This window comes from Ambystoma mexicanum, chromosome 5q (genome assembly GCF_040938575.1).
Source record: "Ambystoma mexicanum isolate Mex_15411 chromosome 5q, UKY_AmexF1_1, whole genome shotgun sequence".
Classification (NCBI taxonomy): domain Eukaryota; kingdom Metazoa; phylum Chordata; class Amphibia; order Caudata; family Ambystomatidae; genus Ambystoma; species Ambystoma mexicanum.
This window is the reverse complement of record NC_090933.1, coordinates 1,323,088,708-1,323,112,660: the sequence shown is the minus strand read 5'-3', so window position 1 is coordinate 1,323,112,660 and position 23,953 is coordinate 1,323,088,708. Positions and strand designations below refer to the sequence as shown.

Genomic DNA, 23,953 nt, shown 5'->3' with positions numbered 1-23,953 from the left:
GAAAAAGAGTCTCAGTCTTGGCAGGAGGAAAAAAACAAACTCCAGAAATCCAGCAAAGCTGCTGGGGGACTCACTAGGTTAGGAAATTCAGCCTAAAGAGAGAATTCTCCCCAACAACCTCTTGCTCTCAATTCCTCTCCCGAATGCTCCCTCATTCATACTTAGACAGGAAACAACACCCAGATAGATGTCCAAGTGCATATCCGGCGTTCCGTTGCTCCCCAGGTGATCTGGAAGGAGAACAACTAACACTACTTGTAGCTACCAATGTGCCTATTTAATTCACTTGTAGAGCTCCACTCCTCCACCCCTATAGCAAAGTGCTGTGATCCACCATACAGATTCAATAGCGAATTACTAATTAACAGGACAGCAGAGGAATGCATTAACATAAAATAATAGGTTTATTTGTAGAGTGTTGACCCCTAGACAGAAGCTAACAGATGATCATTGTTACACAACTCAGTGGTACTAATTCTGTTAATCTTGGACAGATTAAGGGCTGGGTGGCCCAGTGACTATGAGGACACACACACGGATCCTTCTAGAGAATGCATTAGTCCACTGAGCCACATACATGGACCATAAAGCTGGATCTGGACACCACTTCCAGGATGAGGCATGAGAGAGAAATGGAGACAAGACAGGAGAGAAGGGGACATGAAGGGTCCAGGGACGCAGGGTGGGAGACAGGTTATCTCAGAAGCATAGAGCAACATGTGCAGAGAAACAAACTACAACAGTTATTTACCCTTTGTTGCTTGTTCTTCTTACGTTGTGAAGAGTAGGATGACACAATTGTGTGTTTAGATCTAGAAATGGAAGAAATTCCATTATTAATTAAATACTACAAACACAAGACATCTCTTCCCACCCAGTAATGCATCCTCCATCACATACACAGAAGACAGGATTAACAGAAGGTTTACTTAACACGTGGCCAAAAAAGATGACTGCTTTCTCACCAAGAGGAGTGAATAGTCGCTGGTCACTCACTTACAGCAAATTATTCCCCAATTATTCCTTAAAAGATTGTGATGGATTCAGTGTCAAAATGTTTTTTAAAAGTGTGTGGAACTATGTTCCCTCACCCTGCCTCCATTTCTGCCCACTCCCCCATACTCATGGGTCCTTCCTTTCCTCCACCGCACCCTGCAACATTGTGTTTTACAACAGTTCTTGTAAAACTGAATAAAACGAAAGAAAATCGATTTAATTACAACCATTAGTGTGTCATTATCCCATTCAGCCTGCACCTACATGCAGCCTCCACTTCACTGGTCACACCTCTTAAAGAACATGCCTATCCACATGCACACACACATACACATACACACACACACACACACACCTCCCACTGCCTGCAAACAGGATCCTAGAACCATTCATAGGCAGATCCAGATCACTGTCAACCTGGGCTTCTGCCTTCTTGGTTGTTTGGGAATGGGTTTTACATCCCAGTCTATTGAAATAAATTATCCCTTTCAAACACGTGAGAGAGAGCAGTGCAAGGCTACACTGGCTTGATATCGGGATGGCCCAGGTTCGAGTCTCCAGTAGGGATGCATTTAAAAACAAAGTATTCTTTAAAGTTGAGGTGCTGCAGCGGTATTCTGGGTGCATACAGTAAGGGGACGTTGTACTCTTTAGTTCCCACCCACTTTGACCGCTGGATGTAGTTCACATTTGCAAACGTATCATTTGATGTCCCAGGAAGACGAAAAGGAGCCCATCCCCCGCTCGGCTTCTCTGAGAGCGACTGCTGTTTGGCCGAGATAAAGATCTGCATCTGGAAAGCCGAACCGCAAACCTGAAAAACAGACATGCGCAGTGGAGAGATACTGATCCTCAGAGCATGCGCAGTGCTGAGAGACTGATCCTCAGAGCATGTGCATTAAACGCATGATGAGCCGGGCGTGCGTACACCATGGAACACCCTGCGCATGCTCAATGATCTTAAACAGAAGTGTAAACATGCTGAGCGCTGAGAGCGCAGGAAAAGGACCATTAGAGGAGCTTGGCTAGTTCCCATCAGAGAAAAGGACCATAGTAACGACCCGCCCACTCTTATTCACGTGACTTCTGACGTCATCATCGTGCGTCCCTCTGGCTCCAACTGGAACTCGGGAAGGCTCTGGCTGCCGGAAAGAAGGCTCCTTGCGCGGCCAAAAGCAGGTGAGAAGCCACGTCTCGCTGCGTAGAACCAACATCCGGCCTGTGTTGCTTTGTCCTTTCGTAGAGTCCTACAGCTCTACATGCTCCGCCCCCCCAGGCCTGAATGATGCCTGGGCCCGGCCAGGCCACTGCCCCGGGCCTCACCTGCTTCCTATCATCCGGCCTGTGTTGCTTTGTCCTTTCTTAGGGTCTTACAGCTCTAATTGACCCCCCCTGCTCCCCAGGCCTGAATGGTGCCTGGGCCCAGCCAGGCCACTGCCCCGGGCCTCACCTGCTTCCTTTCATCCGGCCTGTGTTGCATTGTCTTTTCGTAGGGGTTTACAGCACTATGTGAGACTGTGCTGTGGGCGTCTGTCCCCACCCACCTGTGAGGTAGGGTGGCCAACTGTCCCGGATTTCGCGGGATTGTCCCGCAATTAGGGACTCTGTCCCGCAGTTTGCAGAGTGGCTATGCAGGACGCAGGTTGTCTGCCACCAGCACAGCCACTCTGCAAACTGAAGTGGCCATCTACACAGCATGGCGCTGCTGCCTGCTGCTTTCTTTCTCCGGGCGGCTCTGTGGCCCTGGCTCCTTTGAGCCTGCAGGTCGAGCAGTAACGCTCTGACACCTGCATAATTCAAATGCAAATGCTTTGTTCCTGGGGTCGTGATGGTCATGTTTGTAATTAAAAAACGTGACCATCCCCTCCCAAGGACAAACCATTTGCATGTCAATTAAGCCAGGAATTAAGAGCCATTAAAACATTTTTTATTTAAAAAAGGGGTGGGCCAAACGTGAATGATGTGATGTCATCACCGCCTTGTGGGCAAGTGTCCCGGGACAGACTATCAAAGAGTTGGCACCCTACCCTAGGGGCGTGGGTGGTGCCTGGGCCAGGCCACGGCCCTGGCCTCTCCTGCTTCCTATCATCCGACGAGCGTTGCATTGTCCTTTCATGTACACACCCACCTGTGAGGTCCCCAGGAGACCTGAATGGTGCCTGGGCCCAGCCAGGTCACTGCCCCGGACTCTCCTGCTTCCTACGGTGTGACTTGCATTGTCCTTTGATAGGGTTCTACAACTCTACATGTGACTGTGCTGTGGGCGTTTGTCCCCACGCACCTGTGAGGTTCCCGGGGGCCTGAATGGTGCCTGGGCCCGGCCTGGCTACTGCCCCGGCCTCTCCTGCTTCCTATCATTTTTCTCTGATTACTCTTTTGCACACAATGCTCCCCACCATCCACACCTCCGCTGAGAATACAACCTCAGTGGCTCACTTTTGGCAGCCACCAGGATCGCACTGTGGCATAAAATTGGCTTGGGCACTAATGTAAAAGTGGCCCATAGTTGCAAATTGTAATTCATTCTTTTTGTGACAGGCTGTTTGAACAGTACCTAATGAGTGGTTGGGGGGGCTGTTCAAACGTAATGCAAATTGTACGATTTAAAGGACATTTATTCAGCAACACTGGTCAAAACTATTAGTTGCATAAAAAAGTAACTCATCAAAGTGGAGCACTTTGACCAAAAAAACTGGCACGCTCTAGCATTTAGTGTTTTTTGGTATTGATATTTTATTTCTATCACACTCGTGCATAAGTGTTTCAGAGCGCGGCAAGGGAGGGGAACAGGGGAGAACAAAACAATGATCTTACTAGGCCCAGTGACAGTGAGAACGCACAAGTGCATGGGGGAGGGGAGAATTGGAAAGTGCGAAGCAAAGGAGAAATGGATAAATAATAATAAATAAATAATAAAGGCAACAAACAGTGGTATTGCAGCCAGCATTGGCAAGTTGCTAGGTTTAAGGCAGCAGACGGGTGTGGTCTGATAAGTGCAGGAAGAAAAGGGGGGGGGCTGTATGGGTACAGATACAGACCCAGACCCCAGTGCAAGGGGTGGCCCTGGGGGCAGTGCGGGAGAGTGGCAGGGTGAGCAGGACCTGGGCCCGGAGGCCAGAGGGATACAGTGCTCGATTGTACCAACATTTCCTATGTACCTTACCGTAGTTTTCCTCACTTTTACACATGTGAAATCAGGCAGCAGGGCGTGGCCATCTTGTGCTAATTTTATCTGTTGCTACATCGCCCTAAGGTTAACTGCCCTGGTGGCACAATCATATCTCCTGCCCCTGAAGCTGACATCACCATTCCTAGCAATATTCTGTGCCATGACGTTACTGAGCAGCGTAGCCAAACACGCCCAGTCATCACCTACGTGTTGACGTCAGTTGATGCGGAACCCGGAATAGCAACACACATTCTCTCACAACACAACGTGTCCCAATTTTGAAAAGAAAACATTATTTTTTTAAAGGAAACCTCAATACTCTGCAATTTGTAATGCACTTTTATTTCACAATAAATGCTCTGAGAACATCTGCCGATTTCCATATTCAACCACATTGGTAATTTCTTTCTTTTGTTCTCGATCCACAAATGTTTATCGCGAGTCCCAGGGTATTCCTTTGGGTACATGAAGAGCGTTGGACGCACAGTGAATCGCAAGGTTTCGGCATCAGCTTGGGACTAGACCACCGTAAACTATGTCAGGTTGCTCCTTATCGCTGATACTGCGAAATGGCATATCGAGCCAGTGCGATCATCCCAAAACGGCGTGATTGTAATCCAGCCATTCAAGTGTATCTGCAGCTGCCGGCTGAAGAAGCCATCAATTGGTATCTAGAAAAGATGACATTTGCAGAACGGCAGGATGTACCTTTTTAGAAAACATAACAGAAATGTCTCAGTAGCCGTTCTTCTTATTTATCAATTTGCCCATTCATTCTGCACCGTGTGAAAACTAATGATAAACTCAAACGCGAAACAATGGAAACACAGAGCAAACATAGTGGAAAGTTGAGTCTACGATGTGCTTGAGCGGTTAGTGCTATGGCGTATGTTTAGCTCACAATGGGATGCAGAAGCTGACGGAAGAATTCGAAGAACACATAAGTAATATTCGCGTAGAACCACAAACACCCATTACAATGTAAGCCAATACCGGTCAGAAAATGAAGCCTTGACCCGTTCGTCTATAAACTCGTCTACAGTAAAAGCATACATAATTTTTGGCATTTCCATTCACTCGGCGTAATGCAGAGTGTCCGTTCAGATCGACACATTTTCATAAAATTAAATTGCTTGTTCCTTTCTCAAGTTTTGGAATGGTGAACCTTATCATATTTGACAGTATTACACACCTCCCTTCATTCTTTCCATTCCAAATCCTCCCGCTCTTCCAAGGACAAAAAACAATCAAACCATATACTGTGTAGGGTGCGTGGGTGTGCACAGTTCACAAGCAAAATTCAAACGCGTTGACCTTCACTCCCATACGAGCGAATAGCCCTTCAGAACAATGTGACATTTTAAATATTTTTGAAAAACAAACTGTTTGCTGGCATCCACTAATGCCGCGCAAAACTTATAGTGATTTACTTTTTTTAAATGAAAACAGTTGGTTTACTTCCAAATGCTTTATTTTTAGTGTCCCTCTGTTGAACTGCTCACTCTCCCAGCGCCTCGCACAGCCAGCCCCCAACACCTGTCAGCTCAGCTCGTCTTCTGTTCTCACGGCAAAGCAGCTAATCATTTTTGCTAGTAGCGGGTCTCAAGCCCTGACAAAATGTGCTCGTAAGAGAATGACAGAGCAAGCCCTGCTCCAACCTTAGTGCACAATCCGTCTCTGCTCACTGACTCATGCCATCTCCAACCCCCTCCTGCCAGGCCGCGGTCCCCTGAACCCATGACCCCTGTTCCCTTTGAACGCATCTGGTCCCCAGGAACTACCCTGCATCACCTCAAATTAACCTCTCATATACCTAATAACACTGACACCTATCCCCACTGCGTTTGAAATCGTAAAATTCCAAAGGCCGCATATCAAAGATCGGCCCCTCTAAGGCATCCGATAGCAACGCCCCCTAACACATGCCCCCATAAAAATATAGGTCAGAATGCAGCTATTTCTCACCAACAACCTCCTTTCATGCGTCGTTTTGCTTACAGTCAGTAGTTCTTGTGTGCCAAGTTTCTTATCTAGCCTAGGTCTCATTCCTTTGTGGGGCACATATTTATTTAGCTGTTTGAACACGTGCTTGGTAAGGCAACTGCAGAACCCCAAGTTGCTTTCATGCTGATGTCTATCTGACCCTCCTCCGATCAGTGAAGGACCAACAAGAGCTTGACGAAAGCGGGAAGTGTGAAAGCACAGCGTAACACTGTATGGCATCTTCAAAAAGGCACTTCTTGCAACAACAAACAAATTGACAAAGAGGATACGTTTCTCAAGAAAATTTGGATGCTTTATTTGGACAATTTATATAAACATGTTATAAATAGCTGCTAATCATTTGTACCGGGAAGTGAACTGTTACGTGAGGTGTGCTTTTGGTGGACAGGGCACGTTTGCAATGTTTTTTGGCAATGTATGTGTCCTAGGAACAAAATCGTGACCGATTCCATGAGTATGCATGTCCAAAACAGTCAAAGTGAGATCTTTCACAAAATCTAATTCCATTTGCTGGTATATTGGCTTGACCACCCATGTTTTTGCTTCTTTTTATAAAGGCCATTGTGTAACGAAAAGCAACCCAAAGTTTCCTGCAGTCCTAGATAGTTCTTTCCCTACGTTCTCGTTATGCGCTAATAACACTAGTAATGTTCGCTATTGCATCCCGTCTATGCCGAAATGCAATCTCTTGGGCCTGTACTTTAGGCACATATTGTGGAAAACCTCCAAATCTCCGGTGTGACAGAATTCTGTGAGTACCAACAGATCTCTTATTAGAGTTTTATCAAACGCAATCTATTCAAGAGCTTTGTGTGGAGGTGAAGATGGAACCAACCACTTCTTCTTGTGTTCCTGCTCCTCCGATAAAGGTCCATGTGCACATTGGTGAAAATGTATGTTTTCTGTCCCAAGAGTGAACTTTGGAACAGCGGTGCATTAATGAGCGCCATTTTTCAAGTAGAATTTCCACAAACCCACCACAAGTTTTTGAGCCCCGCCAAAGATGGTTGCTCAAAGACTGGGACCACTGTGAAATATTTTCAGAGCCCCTTTTTGTTTTTAATTTTTTTTTAATTTGATTTGGCAACGTGCCATACATCACATTGATGGCGAATGTTTGGAAACTGCTCTCGCATGGCCTTGGCTCTTGAAACATGTCTGTCGGTGGCTATGAGGTCTGTTTGCATTCTCCTCGATTGGAGATCATCCAGGGATTTTATAAAACCATGTTTCTCCATGGCCACTGAGAATTTACATTCGGACACCTGCACGACAATTTATTTTTTGTTTCCATGTCCTTAAAGTGGTATGTGCAGTACTTTGTTGAAAATCCGGGGCTGTCGCACTATCCATCGCCAGCTAGTCTGAACCGTTTGTCAGAGAATGTCCTTTCAATTGACATTTGTTCAATTATCCAAGATTCACTAATAGCAGGGAATAAATATTCTCGTTGATATTTGTAATACTGCGTTTTAGAAAGGAACTGGAGTCCCACAAATTGACAGGAACTGGACCACTGAAAAGGAAAGCGGCTTCACATAGTAGATTTCCAGCTGGCACTTTGCCCAGCATCGGTTGAGTGGACCATGAAAATGTAGCCTGTAGCTGGCCACAGGTGGCTTGGATTTTCAGATTAGTGCCTTGTTATAGACAAGTCACATTCACCAATGGCTGTCCGCATACCCCCTTGAACTTCGAAACTACAGTAGCTTTTACTGAATAACTATTACACTGTACTTATCCCCAGGTCTGTACATTTCTGAGTAACTTTTCATGCAACAGTGCTTTGATGCTCTTGGGCTTCATGCGCTATACAAATGTAAAAATAAATAAAAAAAACACACTTATCTAATGGCAAGTTCCTTATTAGTGGTGGTTCATTGATGAACCATTGTCTGGCAAGTGTTCACTTTCCCAATTGCAAGAGCAAGCATGATTCCCGTCAAACAATGCCTACAAGAAGGTGAACTCGTCATACAATACCTTTTTATGTGTGTCTTAAACGCACATTTACCAAACTCATAGGATGTTTTTTAGCTTAACATTACTTTGTGTTCTTGTAATTTTCCATTCAATAATTAGTAAATAAAGCTACAACCATAGTGTTTATTCTCAACATGGATTTATATACTTTTCAGCTTGGATGATTTCTTTGTAAGTTTCAAAACCTCTCTACAAAACAGAGTGTTATTTAAAGTACTATTTCTACCAACTAAAGCTGGGAAGATGTTTGGTTAAGGGCCTTATATTACAGACTGGTCTCAAATCCCGGCTTCACAATTAACAAAAGTGTGTGATCCTTGGCAAATCATTTGATCTCAAAGAAGTGCCCACAAACCAGTCAGTTGACATGTTTATGCTACACACAAAAGGGAACTGCTTCATATATAATGATAATGCCACTTAATCTGCACAGCAAAGTTATTTGTCTCTTGGCTTACTTATAAAAAAGTTTTGTAATGTAACTTACCATCATCACATTTAGTATCCAAGGCTAAATATGAGCTAAGTTTCTGTGGTATCGCTTCCAGCAATGACAATAGATATGCACATTACGGGAGGCTTCATTTGCACAGCCACTTAAGTTATAAACCTGGCAACTTTCAATGGGAAGCAAAGTTCACGTTTGTCATGAGTTTAATGCCAGCATGCATAGCAAGTTCCCATCACGTAACATGGACATTAAATAAAAAGACTAGCCTACGCTTCCCTTGCTTGGTTCGGACTATAGATGGGTTAACCATAATCCTACCTTTTGGTGCGCTCATTGAATTAAGATGGTGTCCAAATGGTAACATGTACAATAGCCACAGCAACACATACCATGACACTGCAGCTTTTCATGAGTAATGCAGACTTTCACATGCACACTGACCTCAGCATTACGTGTGCATACCTAGCATTTCATATGCAGCATAGCTTTTCAGGCACAAACTGTAGCCTTTCACATGCATGCACACCAAAAATGCACATGTGCACACTCAGCCTTTCACATCCTTTCAGATGCATGACACAATAGCCTTTTGCATGCGCACATGAAAGCCCATCATGTTTAAGGCCATTGCAGTCTGAGTGGAATATACAGCTCCGCAAAGGTGGACAGAGAAGAAAGGGGAATTTGGACAATTGATTTAGGAAGCACAATGTTTGAGAAAAAAAATAGATAAGAGCCTCCGAAGTGGTGAGGGGAGATGGGCAAGAGAAAGCTATAGGGTCGGTGGATACATGAGAGGAAAGGGACCAAAAAAAGGGGAATACCTTTTCAGGGTGCAAAAGTGAGCAAACAAATTATGAAATAGAAAAATGCTGGGGTACAGAGGTGGAAGCAATGACTATCGGAGAGAAAGGGCTAACTTGTTTAGTGCCATCCTGCATCCCTCCTATATTTACAGTGGAAGATATACAGGCTCCCACACAGTCACCATTATCTGCAGTTTGCATCAGCCAAAGTGCTCATTAAATGTGAACTTTGGGGTCAGCCTGCAGCTCTGCTTTCCTTTGTATAGGCCCTGTACTTTCCTGGAGCCTGGTACAAAGAATAATAAACATGCTCACCTTCTTTGAAATTACATCGCAGTTAGTGCGACATGATTTATAAAATGAAAAGCAATTGATCATTCTTGTCTAGTGAATTGCGATGCGATACTGGTTATTTTATGCCTTATATCGGCCGAACAGGACCCACTGAAGTCGAGATCTTTGGCAAGTTCCTCGGTCAATTGCGTTGAGGCTTCAACGTCTGTTATTTCAGCTTGGGTTATTTGAACACAAATTGGAGAAACCATCAATGTCGATTGTTTATTGGGTTGCCTTTTTATGCGGCTGTAGATTGTGTGAAGCGGTCACTGAGTAATTTAAAAGCATCTTCCTTATAATCAGTTTCTTCATCTTGTCGAGTTCTCAGATTGTAGCAGTGGTCCAAAAACACTTTGCTTGCTTCGCCAGTCACATTCAATTCATTTTCTGGCCTTTGGGCATAATTTTTTTTTTGATAAAACATTTTTATTGTATTTTGTGACATAACCAAAGCGCCCACCGAATCAGGGGCCAAGAACAACAAAACAAAAAAAAAGAGGGGGCAACAAATTAAAAGCACTCCAGTACAGCATCTTCAGTCACGTGTTTACATAGTATTATAGTTTCTCTCCTCGCAATGGGTCGCGGGCTACCCGTCCCACCCACTTCCTGTTCATGTGGAGGCCACCACTGCATCGGGACGTCAAGGTCCAGTTTCTTCCCATTTTCCCCATATATTCGGGCATCCTCTTGCGCCATAGACTCGGTGCTCCGTCATGGCACATGAGTCCATGTCGAGTATCCATTGTTTCAGTGTCGGAGGGTCAGGCACTCCCCATTTTTGCGCAATGTTGCATTTCCCTAGGGCCATCGCAGTGTTCAATAGCAGTTTTTCCCATTTATTAGATTCAGACATGTCCGGTACACCCAATATTAAGACCTTCGGATCTAGTTCAATAGGATAAGTAAGAGCTCTGGACAATTCCGTACAGCATGCAGTCCAATAGTCACGGATCCGAGGGCATGTCCAGAGGATATGATAGAAGGTGCCTTCTTCCTCTCCACAGCGGAGACAGTTCGGACTCACTGCCCTCTTCCAGCCATATAAGAGAGTTTGAGGGTAGTACACCCTATGCAGGATTTTAAGTTGCACCAATCTAAGTCTGGAGGAGATGGCTGCCTCCCATGGGTGCATTAGGACCTGGATCCAGTCCTCGGGGTCTATTTTCCCCCACCTCCCTTTCCCATTTGGCTTTAATCCCAATAGCTCGGGGGTTTGCGAAGGAGGTGATAGCATTATAGAGAGTGGATGTACATTTGCTGGGGATATACTCGGGTAGCATATTGCGTTCTATCGGAGTATAGTCAGGGACTGAATCACCTGGGGGGTATATGGGTTCGGAGGGCATGGATCAATTGCGTGAAGTGATATCACTCGGTGTTGGGCGGTTGGAATCTACCCTGCATGTCTTCAAATGAGGTTAGTTTCCCATCTTTTAGGATATCTTTAATTCTAAGGATTCCCGCTCTTACCCAGCGCGGCCATGGTTCAAGTTTCTCGATTTCCTTCAGATTGTTGTTGTGCCATAAGGGTTGTGCTGCTGTTATTTTATCCTCCCACCCAACAAACATGTGTGCCTGTCTCCAAATCGTAGTAGTGTGGGCCGTAATTGTGAGCGGTGGGGCATACCCGGAGATTGGTACAGCTCCTGCAGCAGGTCCGCACCCTGCATGGGTTCCACTTCTGCCCTAATGTGAGGTAGCGCCCGGTCCCCGTGGAGCAGGTCATTGACCACCGAGAGTTGTGAAGCCCAATAGTAAGTCTGGAGACGGGGTATGCCTATCCCACCCTCCCAGACTGACCTCTGCAAGGTACCTAGGGCAATGCGTGAGTGGCCTCCCCCCAGATGAGTTCCCTAAGCAGGGTTTCTATACGATTGAATTCAGGGGCAGCGATCGCAAGCGGGGCATTCTGCAAAACATAGAGGAATCTTGGTAGTGATATCACTTTAAAGAGTGCGGCTCTCCCCATGAGGGTCAGAGGGAGGAGTCTCCAGTGGTGGAAGTCGTTGACCAACCTATCCATGATCGGCTGGAGGTTGTCTTGCATATCTAGTGAGGTCAAGTGTTACCCAGATCCCCAAATATTTAAAGCCCTGCCGTTGAAGCCGGTATGAACAATTACATTACGGATATCTTCCAATTAATTTTCAACCTACTGAATTCCCCGTAAGTGACGAGTATTTGAGTTACTAAGGGGCAACTCCGAACTGGATCAGCCAGTTATAATAGAAGATCGTCTTCATAAAGAGATATGCGGTCTTCATGCCCTTCGGGCCACTTAAATACCTTCCATGCCCCGCTTTGACGAAGCCACAGTGCCAACGGTTCAGTGGCGAGGGCGAAGAGGAGGGGGGAAAGGGGACAGCCCTGCTGCGTGCCTCTACCTAAGGGAAAGGCTCTGGAGGTCCATCAGTTCACTTTAACTTCTGCCTGGATGTTTGTATAAAGCAATTTTACCCAACCCAGGAAGCTTTCTCCAAATCCCATACAGACCATGATTTCCCAAAGGCAATCCCAACGGACAGAATCAAATGCAATCTCAAAATCTATTGCCAGCAGTGCTAATGGGGTATCAAGGATGGGGGCCCATTCTAGCGCCACGTGGAGTCGGCGTAGATTCATCCTGGTTCATTTATGAGGCATAAAGCCACACTGGTCTGGATGTATAATTGTATCCGCTACCCGTTGCAGTCGGTTAGGCAAGAGCTTGGCCAGGACCTTGGCTTCACCATTAATTAGCAAGATCGGCCTATAAGAGGCACATTGCTCTTGGGGTTTATCCAGCTTGGGGATGATCACTATGGTGGCTTTACATAGGTCGTCCGGGAGGGAGCCCCGCTCTAGTGTGGCCAGCAGCATCTGCTGCAGGGGAGGTGCCACGTTATTACCTCCCACTTTCTGCAATATTTCTCTGGGGAATCCGTTTGGGCCCTGGATCTTCCCTGGCTGCAGCTGTCCCAGGGCTTCTACCATCTCGGCATCAGAAAGATCGGAGTCCAGCATCTCGCGTTGCTGCACCGATAGAGTGGGGAATACCACTCCATCAAGGAGGGTTCGGTCCAGCGGTAGCTCCGGGGCATGGTATAGTTCAGCATTAAGTTGGGCGAAGCCTTCTGCTATTTCAGCGTCTGACCGACAGATCTCGCCCTGTGGGGCGATGATCTCACGGACCGAGCGCCGACCCTCATCCCTCCTCTCAAGCCAAGCCAGCAGCTTACCGGCTTTATCCCCCAGTTGTATATCCGGACTGTGGATTCCCAGTGGGCCTCTTTGGCGTTGTCCAACGTAAGGTTTCAGAGGCATTCACTGGCGCATTGAAGGGACATGTTGGTCTGTGGGGTAGGGTCTAGGGTATGCTCGTTCTCTCTGTGGGTTACCTCCTCCTCTGCCTCAGCTATCTTCCGGAGCCTCTCCTTTCTTTTGTTCGCTGTCTAAGAGATTATCTCTCCCCGCAGCACGGCCTTCTAGGCCTCCCACAACACCATCAGGTCGGTTTCATCGGAACCGTTAATCTCGAAGTACTCAGTTGAGACCTCCGTAAGGCGGTCCACCAAATCCTACCTGCCTAAATAGCAAGTGTTCAATCGCCACGTTCTAGGAGGGGCCGCTCCCTGCAGCCACTTTTCCACCAGGAGAGGCGAATGGTCCGAGAGCATATTAGACAGGTCTTTGTGTGGAACAAATAGGTAATCAAGCCTGGAAAGGGAGCCATGGGCCCCGGAGTGGAACGAATAGCCTCTGGTTCCCGGGTGCAGTTCCCGCCATACATCACCAAGACCCAGGGCAGACACAAAGTTAAACAGCCTCGTGGGGAGGTTCGGGTTGCGTTGTCTAAGGTGTGAGCGATCTAGGGTGTTACACATGACGTCATTGAAATCGCCTCCCAGGAACAACTTGTCTGATTGGTGCCTCGAGTCTGCTTATTGACTGGACTACGCCGGTCCTCAAATAATAGTTGCTCCATGGTGAATTTGGCAAGCAGCATCTTTGGTTTCATTTGTTGTCTGTGTCTTCATACTACTTTGTTTCTTCTGGGCCTCTAGGAGATGGGTTGTAAAAACATGTTCAATGTAAATCCAACATACAGATGTTAGGCAGAAACCTGTGCAGTTCCCTTTGGGAACACTGCAAAAGATTTAGCACTACAGGTGCTAGCAGTAAACCCACTTGGTAGCAGTCCGTACCACACAGATTCACTGTGGTAGCTGTGGCTGAGCAGTCAGACTTCCCTCAAGAAGAGTTAGGCAGTATGTAAAGCATACACAATAGGCACTCCGATACAATAGCACAAGCAAACACTGACCAGAGCTTTGGTATCAAGGTATATAATTATTTATTTAAAAACACACTTGTTGAAACACTCCAGCATGATTATTGTAAAACACTTCAAATCACTGTTACTATTAATATATATACATAATAATATATATACATCCCAGGTTCCCTATCAGACAAGTCTTAGTTAACACCACTTATTTCCAGACAGAGGTGAGCGCTTAACTAAAGATGGCACTCTGATAAGTTAACGAAAATGGGAGGGAAAAGGGAGAAATTTAGGAAAGCACGCAACACGAATACTTCAGGGCACTTAGCAAGGCAGAAAAGGCAAGTCTACTGGTGAGCCAGTTCAAAGGCCGGGCCCACTCTTGGAGAGAGCAGGGCACACATGCGTCCAAGATCACAGGTTAGACAGGCTTGAAAAGTCTTGTAAGTAGTTCACAAGGATTGGGTTACGCTTAGAAAAGTTTAGTTAGTGTCCCAGGCTAACCCAGGTTCGAGAGGCGAGGGCTTAATCTACCTCGTACAATCGGTTGCAAGGGAAGCCGGGCGGAGCACAGTACCTTATGTGGAAAGGATCCTCCAGCGGGGGCAGTTGTTCCTGGCAGTGGGTGCAAGTCGCTGCGTCGTCCAGGGGAAGAGAAGAACTGGCCGTGGATGAAAGATGAAGGTCAGTGCACTGCCAGGGAAGAAACCAGCCGCAGAGTTTTCTGGCAAAAGGGTACTACCCTTTGTTCGCGGTTGTGGTAAAACGTGGTATTCCGGTTGCCAGGGTGCTTGGCACATGCAAGGCGGCCACGAGATGTTCCAGGAAGGCGAAAAAGGAGGACAGACTGCTTATCCCCACCAGTCGAAGGAAGAAGACTCTCCGGATTGGAGATCTCCTCTGTCGTTGGGAAGTGGTGAGACGGTTCTAAAGGGCTCCACCGGTGGTGTCGTCGTTGCAGGTCGGCTCAGCTTCTCCCTCATCGGATTCTTAGGTCCTGTGGCGACTTCTGAAGATCCAGTCCCCAAGACCCTGCTTTTATGCAGCAAACCCCCATTCATCAGTCCTAGCTGTCACTCAAACATGCTGGCCAATCACACAAGAGTGCGACTTGAGTTGCCGAGGCCACTCAGTCCAGGGTGTGAAAAGACCCTCCCACACACCCTGTGGTCCCCAGACAGAATGGCACCACTAAAAAAAAAAGCATGTTGTGAAGACATCAGCCCAAACAATTGTTTGTTACCCTTGTTTTCTTGATATTCTGTGAAATCGCGTTCTTCACTGTACGACCACACCAGCAAGCTGGTCCGCCACCTCTGATCCATGTGCCTCTTCTAATTATGATTGATCACCATTGTGTTTATTAATGTTTTAAATTCGATTGAGCCCAAGATGCAGTATAGGCTGGTGGAGGAGGCTGCAATTTTGCTGATTGGCAGGGGGATTTAGGGGTTTTCTGGGCAATCATGCGCTTATGCTGTGAGAATACCGGTAGTAATCAGCAGGGCTGTGTTCCTGAATTATGATTGATCACCATTGTGTTTATTAATGTTTTAAATTCGATTGAGCCCAAGATGCAGTATAGGCTGGTGGAGGAGGCTGCAATTTTGCTGATTGGTGGAACGGCAGGGGTAATGGGGGGTATAGCCTTAGGGCCTGTAATGGCCGTTTGCCTGGGGATGTGCTGGCCATTGAGCCATTCGATAACGTCCACTTGTGCAGTAAAATAGCCACGCCTCTGCATTTGCCAAGATAGTCCATCTGTAACAAATTTCTACATACACAAGAGAAGCGAAAGCTGGTCTTAAGAGTCGTTCGGGGCATTGAAAGTGACTGATTGTACTGGCTTTAGTGGGTGATGGCCGGCGTAATATGAAGTGGATTAATGTTAATCTACCACAGTTCCCTCCATTGGATTATGGGGACAATCTTCCTCTTTTATAACATTTGACCACTTTAGAGAGTACTGCACATCTAATGGTACAGATGGTCAATGCAGACCTGATGAGGAAACCTGGCCCGTTTTTCTCTAAATCGCAAAGTCGTTATTTTCCTTACGATTGCCCGAACCCCTTGGTACAGTGCCGTCAGTAGTGGAGCAAAACAAGCTTTAATTCTACACGCTAGCTCCAACTCACTTTGTATAGTTCGATTATCCAAGAGACCAGGAAAGCATAGAAAAAACGAGCCTGGTCTGAAGATATTTGGAACCAACTGCTAACCGCTAGTGGCAGGGGGGATTTAGGGGTTTTCTGGGCAATCATGCGCTTATGCTGTGAGAATACCGGTAGTAATCAGCAGGGCTGTGTTCCTGAATCTGTGTGGGTCGATCATTTTATGGAACTATACAAGAATAGATCCTTTGTCCAGGATACACAAGGACCCCTGACCAGCACTCCATGCGTGATTGACCTCACTGATGCAGCCTTTGTCATCTCCTGTGAGGAAGTTAGCAGAGCTCTACAGAAGCAGAAATTGGGCAAGACAGCGGGCTGGTTAGGGTCCCTATTCATTTTTACCTGTCAGAACCTGGCATGTGTTCCATATTTGACTATGCTGTTTATCGCTACAAATGTTGTTCCCGTCTCTTGAGCGCAGGCAGAGATCGTGTTGATTTTTAAAAAGGGATCTACCAGGGAACTACCGTCGATATCTGTTTGACTAATATATGATAAAGATGTATTGACAAACCTGGATTATTGATACTAATCTTATGGTCAGGCAGGTTTCTGCAGTGCCCTAAGCACTGTGGATCAAAGCTTGAGGTTGTGCATAATATGTGACCAGTACGCCGTCTTAAGGATCATGAATGTGTATGCCATCTTTGTAGTCCTCCGTATGGCTTTTGATATTGGCATGGAGCCGGCTATGGGACATTTTATTAGGCTCAGCCCTAAACCCCCAATCATACAAATAAGCCCTCTATATCTTAGTCTTTCCCTGTTAAGGTGTGTAGACCCATTGCCCTTAAGTTCCAAGAATATCCAGTGATGAAAGAAAAAGTGCGGAAGGTTAGGCGTCCTTTTCCCAATCCGATCACTCTAGTACAGTGGTCTTCAAACTTTTGCTTACTGAGCCCTCCTCACCCCCTTTTTGAAGAAAAATACAGTTTCTAGCCCCACTCACCACCCACCTTAAGTTTTTCTGTTCTGTCGTCTGTCCTGGGCCACTTTTGGGCCGGCCAAGTCTCCCGATTTCCATGAATACCCTTTTTAGGCTATTTCATTTTTAATCTGTTTGAAATCACTGGGACGATGTTTCAGTCAACCTAGGGCATTTTAACGGAATAAAGGGGGAAGGTGGTTCATCTGCATCTACTTCCGTGGCAGACGAGAGGTGCCTCCCCCGTTTTGTAAAATGTTTGTTTTATTTAATACCTTGTGTTGCCAAAGAGAGATCAAGCTCAATGATTTTCCTATTAGGGGTGCCCCTCCTAGGAGCAACCCCGTGGGCTGGTGATAGCTCTTTCTCATTGTTGGGGAGAATTCTCTGTTTAGGCTGAATTTCCTAACCTAGTGAGTCCCCCAGCAGCTTTGCTGGATTTCTGGAGTTTGTTTTTCTCCTGCCAAAAGTGAGACTCTTTTTCTCCCACTCTTGGACATGATTTATGGTGTTCCTTTGACTGTTAATGTGTTTTATGGGCTATGGGGTCCTTTACTCCATAGGGTCTCATGTGTTTTACTATTGTTACACAGCACCCTCTGTGCAGTAACACAGGGGTGTCATAGTGGCACCCCACCATAGACTCCATACCCTAGGACTGACGACTTTACTAGTCCCAAATTATTAACAGAAACCAGTGCAAACCATCCTATTGTGGACGTACTGGTCGGGGCAATTCGATTGCCCCGAGGTCTGTTAGTCGAGTGGCACGTCTCCGTCCCCCCTGATCGAGTTTTGGCTGGTGGCAGTGGAAACTACTTTTTATATTCTAAAATGGCGTTTGTTCTCTTCTGTGACTTCTGTGACTCCAACCCAAGTCGAGCCCTTTGTTCCACTTTTTGGCGGGCTTCTCCACAGAAGCCTCCAAAAGTGGTGCCACTCTGTCTGGGTACCACGGGAGGTGTGGGAGGGGGTTTAGGCACCCTGGACTGAGTTACCTTGGTAACTCAAGTCGCACTCTCGTGTGATTGGCGCATGTTTGATTGACAGCTAGGCTGAGTGAATGGGGGTATGCTGCATAAAAACAGGGCTTTGGGGACTGGAACTTCAGAAGTCGCCACAGGACCTGAGAATTCGACAAGGGAGAAGCTGAGCCGACCTACCACGACAACACCACCGGCGGAACCGACTCACCACTTCCCGACGACAGAGATCTCCTGGCTGGAGAGGCTTCTTCCCCTGACTGGTGGGCACAACCATTTTACCTTCTTTTTTCGCACCCCAGACCGGTTTGTGGTCGAACTGCCCGTGCCGAGCACCCCGGCGGCCAGATAGCCACTCGCCACTGAACCACGAATCAACGGACCGCTCCTTGTACCTGAGAAACTCCGTGGCTGGTTTCTTCCTTGGCAGTGCAACGGACTCCTGTCTTCCTCCCTGACGAGATCCTCTCTTCCCCGGACGAAGCACCGACTTGCATCCGCTGCCAGGAACAACTGCCCCCGCTGGAGTATTCTCACCACTTTAAGGTACCGTGTCTGCCAGGCCTCCCTTTCTAAAGATTGCTACAAGGTAATAATAACCCCTTAACCTTCTGGACTGGGCTGGCCGCCTTGACCCTCTAACTGGTCCCTTTCTTTGGTCCAGCTCCTTTTTGAACCATTACAAGACTTTTGTGCACTGCAACCGTGTGACCTTGGACACATTTCGTTTGATCCTCTTAAAGTGGATCCGGCCTATTGAACTCTAACTTCACGGTTTTACTTTGCCTTCCTCTCTTGTTATGCTCTTGTAAAAGTGTTGGGATCTGTTTAAACTTATTCTCTGCTTTTCTCTCCCTTTTAAAAACGAACTATTAGAGTGCCATCTACGTTAAGCGCTCACCGCTGTCTGAAAATAAGTGGGGCTTTACTTAAGACGTGTCTAATATTCTTTTAAGGGAGTGTATATCTGTTAGTGACTGTGTCTTTGAATTGCTTACTATTAGTGCCTGTGTGTTTTTCTAGATGTGGTTTTAAATAAATATATCTCTTTTACACCGAGCCCTGGTCAGTGTTTACTTGTTCTACTGTGTTCTCTTGACCTATTGTGAATACTAAGTATACAGCCTAACTCTTCTTGAGGGAAGTCTGACTGCTCAGCCACAGATACCAAGTGAATCTGTGTGGTACAGACTGCTACCAAGTGGGTTTACTGCCAAACACCTGTAGTCTTAAATCTTTTGCAGTGGTCCCAGAGGGAACTGCACAGGTTTCTGCCTGTAGGTTCCCTTCCGCTACTGCAACATCGATTTGTTCAACCTTGCAGGAAATGTGGTGTTTTACAGGTGTCTCCATCCACAGTGCTATCCTCACTTTCCGTAATGTTATATTCAAAAGATTAGTCAGGTCTTCCATGTCACCTTCAGCATTGGTATGATCTATCCGCGTCTCAGTTGGGGTTGAAGGACCTCCCGTGTTTCGCTTGTTCGGGAGGGCCTTTATCCAGACCTTTAGCTTGCATCAGCAGACCACTTGTATTTGGAACCATGATGTTTCTAATTGCCCGTTTTTGAATACCTGCACTTTTAATCTGTCCTCTTTTACAGGGTGGTTTAGCTGTTTTGTGTTACTGTTTGGGGTGAATGTCCCTTGTTTGCCTCTGGGCCTAATTTAGAGAAGATGTCATATTTCTTCAAGGGGTCACGTGAACACATAACCTTATTACTCACAGCCATCACCAGTTCATTGTTATTAGAGACAGATAATGGAAGGACCAGTGTATCCTTATGTGCGCAGTCCCCCACCTGAGTCACTAGTTCATTGGCAGTTCAGCCTCTCACCCCGTTTGTGCATCTGTGGACAATTGCCCTTTCTTTTCTTGGGTGTTTTGGATCATTGCTCCTTTAGTACTTGATTGCTCCTTCGCCGGTGTAGTGGGATCAGAGAGGCGACCAGTTACCACATCTGCCTCCTTTACCGCATCGCGCAACTTTTCCAAGTCGGCCTGTCTCTTTAATTCATCTTGGATAATCGGGTCTGTGATGCTATGAAGAATCTCTGATGTTTTTTGTGTTTTTATCTAAATTGGATTGTATTGCAGTTACAAAACCTTCTAAAATCACCACCATCTTGGAATTGATCATCTCTATAATCATTGAATGGTCCCTGATTTGATGGTTTAGGGACACGTGCAATTTCATATATGGCAGAAGTGTTAGAGTAAGAGTCGCTGTTAAGTTAGTATCTACCTGCACCTTAGTCGATGCCTGGTCCTCCATTTGTGCTGCTGCCATCTCCATTAGAAGATCTTAATCGGTTAAGGGTTTTTCCTCGATGATCGACGAGAGACGGAATCGTTGGATTTTGCAGATTTCCATTTCTTTGGGCACATCGAGCTTGCTGGTTGCTCTTGTTGTGGGCTCTTATCATATGATCCTCTGTCCACAATTATCATGGCCCTCCCGACATGAGAGAAGTTCCATTTTATCTCCTTACTGGGGATGTTAGTAACGGTATCCAAACCTCTTTCGGTGGTCTTCCCGTTGACCTAGCAGTTGCCTCTCGTCTCTCAATCATGTCTTCTGAAGGACTCTATAGTATAATCGGGCCTCCAGTAAAATAACCTTTGTTTTGAGACCAAGGAGGCTGGAGTGAGGCATGGAGACTTCCAGATTGATTTCATGGGGGGGTTGATTTGTCTTTTTAGTGGACCAGTCATTGTGTGGTTTACCAAACCTATAGATCGTGTGAGGTTTAGTGTGGGAGGGCTGCGTGCCTCCCCCTAATGATTGAAAGGTTTTCTGCCCTCCAAACCCCTTCCCTCCACGTCTTCTCTGCACCTGGACTTGCCCCTGCACCCTTTTCAGGGTTACAGAGGCAGTTGGCTCCTCGTTCCTCAAGAGGAGTCGAGCTGCGGGCGAGTTGAGATTGCTTTCCAACTGCATTATATTGTCAGCGGAGGTGGTAGAAAGTCATATTTCCACAACTATAGGTAAATATGGAATCGCTGCCTCCATTACGTGCAACGACCATCCAGTCGACAGTGCTCCCTCAATTGTGCAGTCCAAGCCTATAAGCTTCTGATTTGTATCAGCCTCCCCGTCACCGAATGATGTAATATGTATGTCCGCTCCCTCTGCTGATAGGATTTCCCCAATGCTTGCATCAGTTTTTGCCATAGTTGTAGCCAAGGCTTCTCGACGCCCTCGGTTCACGTAGCACAAATGAGGGTTCCAGACGGCAGACGGAGGCAACAATTGAAACCCCTTCCTAAGGGTAAAATTATACCAGGTTGTTTAGATATCCTGTGTAAGTATACGCTTCTGTCCCGACCCCAGCATCGGATTCAAATGCAGCTAGAATCAAATGATCAACTCCAACAGTCTTCCAGCTGCGTGACTTTCTCCAACAGCGTGTGTAACAATAGACCAGAAACCAGCTTCCTAGATGGCTCCTCACGCCAACGCCTGTTAGTGGTGACCTGATGGCGACCTGGGGCTTCCGAACACGTTCACCAGCATGGACTAATACAGACCTTGTACAAGGCGGCCGCCGGAAGAGTAACTTCTCTCTTTCTGTAGTGTTCTTTAATTTTACTGATTTAACTGCAGTAACTGCTCCCACTTAGCCAGCCAATTCTCGGCTGCTTTGAGGAGCAGCTGAAGATAAGTATAAGTATGGGAGGTGGGGGGTGGAGCACGTCTGGTCAACACAGCGTCCCCCTTGCTTTTTTCCCCTCTTAAAGTGATAGCGTTCTTTTTGCCAGGTCTTGCTGTAGTAAACGGAATACAATGGGCGCAGTCAGTTTCACCAAATGAAGCAAAGCGTTATCCTGCAGTAACTTCTCCCACTTAGCCAGCCACTTCCTCTTTAAAACGCAATATTGTAATGGTGATCCAAATAACTGTTATTAATGACCTCACATGACTCTATGTGCTGGAATATGTATAACCTCCGTACCAGTTGTTGCACTTGGCAATAATGTCATGGGTGTTGGTGATGGACAGGAGAAAGTTGCTGAGAGCAGTGTCAGTGGCAGAGGTTTGAGTTGGGGTGGGCAAGGGGAGGATAAAAGTGGTAGTGAAGGCAGCAGCTGAAACTCGTTTCAACGGGTGGATGTTCGTGAAGGAGGTTGGCAGGGCTTTTGGAAGTGCGGAAACATGGCCACAGGTACCCAGGTGGGAGGAGAGAAGAGTGGATGCTGTGCCAGGGGAGTCCAATTGGATGTTAGTCACCTTAGAGAAGCAGATTGAAAGTAAGGAGGAACAGAAATCAGCCCATACAGGGAGGTAGTGACTGAGGCTGGTAAATGGTAGCAATGGTCGGGTTAGAGGAGGGAGAGATTACCAACTTGCATACCAGGCTCTCAAGAGTAGAGCTGAATGGGTAAGATGGAAAAAGATCTCACTCAAGGAAGATTATGGCAATCCTACCGCGGCTTGGAAATCTTAAAGCCATCGCGTAGGCGGGAATCAAATGCAGTGACTGAGCTGGCATTGAACCATGTCTCAGTAAGAGCGAATGTCCAAGTCAGTGTCTTCTAGGAGTCCATGTCAGCAGAGTATTTGTTGGCTGAGCGGACAGGTCACCAGTTGGAGACAGTCTCTGCCTTTGAAGGTTTTCTGAAGTGGATCACATGTGTGTGATACTTCAGGCAGGTGGAACCCGGCAGAGAGAGTGGTAGGGGGAGAGGCAGGAAAAGGAAGAAAGTTAATGAGGGATAGCAGGATCCGGTCAAAGATAAGGAGATTGACCTGAGGAACCTGAACCAGGATAGTGCCAGTGTGGTATACATTTGCGATGCAGCGTGATGAGAAGAAGCCCGCCAAGAGGGCTTCCCACTTGGTGTTGGTGCCACAATTAATAGGAAAGGATGTGAAAGTGGGGAGAGTAGAGATGAGAAGTCCATAGGTCTGGAGAGGGGACGGAGAAGAGAATTTCAGTGAAGATCTCTCTGGAAGATGCACTAACGTAGGTGTCTGCGATTGGAAGGCCAGGATTTTCACCCAACGTGTCTTTTTGTGTGTGCACTTAACATCCAGATTTCATGAGCGAGAGAGGATAGGTGATAGTGTAGCAGTTAGAGTAGATTAGAGAGATGGTGAGTGGCATAGGATAGATGAGAGAAGGGGGGGGGGAGTTAGGTTTGGGGCACTGCACTCTTGGCTCATGCTATTAGGCGGCCTAGTAGCTAAGGGGGGCATAAATACAAATGCTGAGCAATAGTTGGGGTGCAGGATTCAATTTTAAAAAGGATCACAATGCACAAAATGAATGCAATATGTTAAGCACCTTCACAATGCAGTGCACAGAATGGATTCACAATGTTAAGCACACCCACCTAGATTCGATTTTAAAAAAAGATTGCAATGCACAAAATGGATGCAAGATGTTAAGCACAATCACAGTGTAGTGCACACAGGTATGCGAGAGGAAATGGAGAATCACAACTAGAATTAATTTGCCACTTGTAGAACACAGAGTGCAGTGAACAAAATAGGTGTTCAAGGGAGAAAGGCAGAATAGGCTTGGCACATTTATGATTCAAGGAAATAGCTGGATGAGGCAATAGGACTGGTCAGCCATCACTCACTTTGCGCAGGAGGAAGGGTGGGGCAAATAATTGTTTGCCAGGGGGACACTCCCCTTCCCTTATCCTCTGCTTGTGTGTTTAATTTGCACTGCAAGTTCCACAATTCCTTTCTTCTTGTACAACGTAACAGTGCCTTTAAATCACTTCCCTTCATCAACAAACATCTTCTGGCTACTTTGTTTCCTCCCGCGATCTTTCTATGCATCTGAGTAAGAGAATGCCGGAACCCTGGTCACATTGTATCCATTGTGCTCTGCTTTCCAAAA

At 46.5% G+C, this 23,953-nt stretch overlaps 1 long non-coding RNA gene across 1 annotated transcript in view; it reads left to right on the top strand.

Annotated features, from left to right (window-relative positions):
- The first annotated feature begins 1,921 nt into the window (after window positions 1-1,921).
- The window catches only part of LOC138498524 (uncharacterized), a 44,901-nt gene continuing 22,869 nt past the window's right edge, over window positions 1,922-23,953 (top strand). The window contains exon 1 of the long non-coding RNA XR_011278729.1: window positions 1,922-2,175. This is a non-coding gene — a long non-coding RNA (uncharacterized lncRNA). The remainder of the gene's footprint in view (window positions 2,176-23,953) is intronic.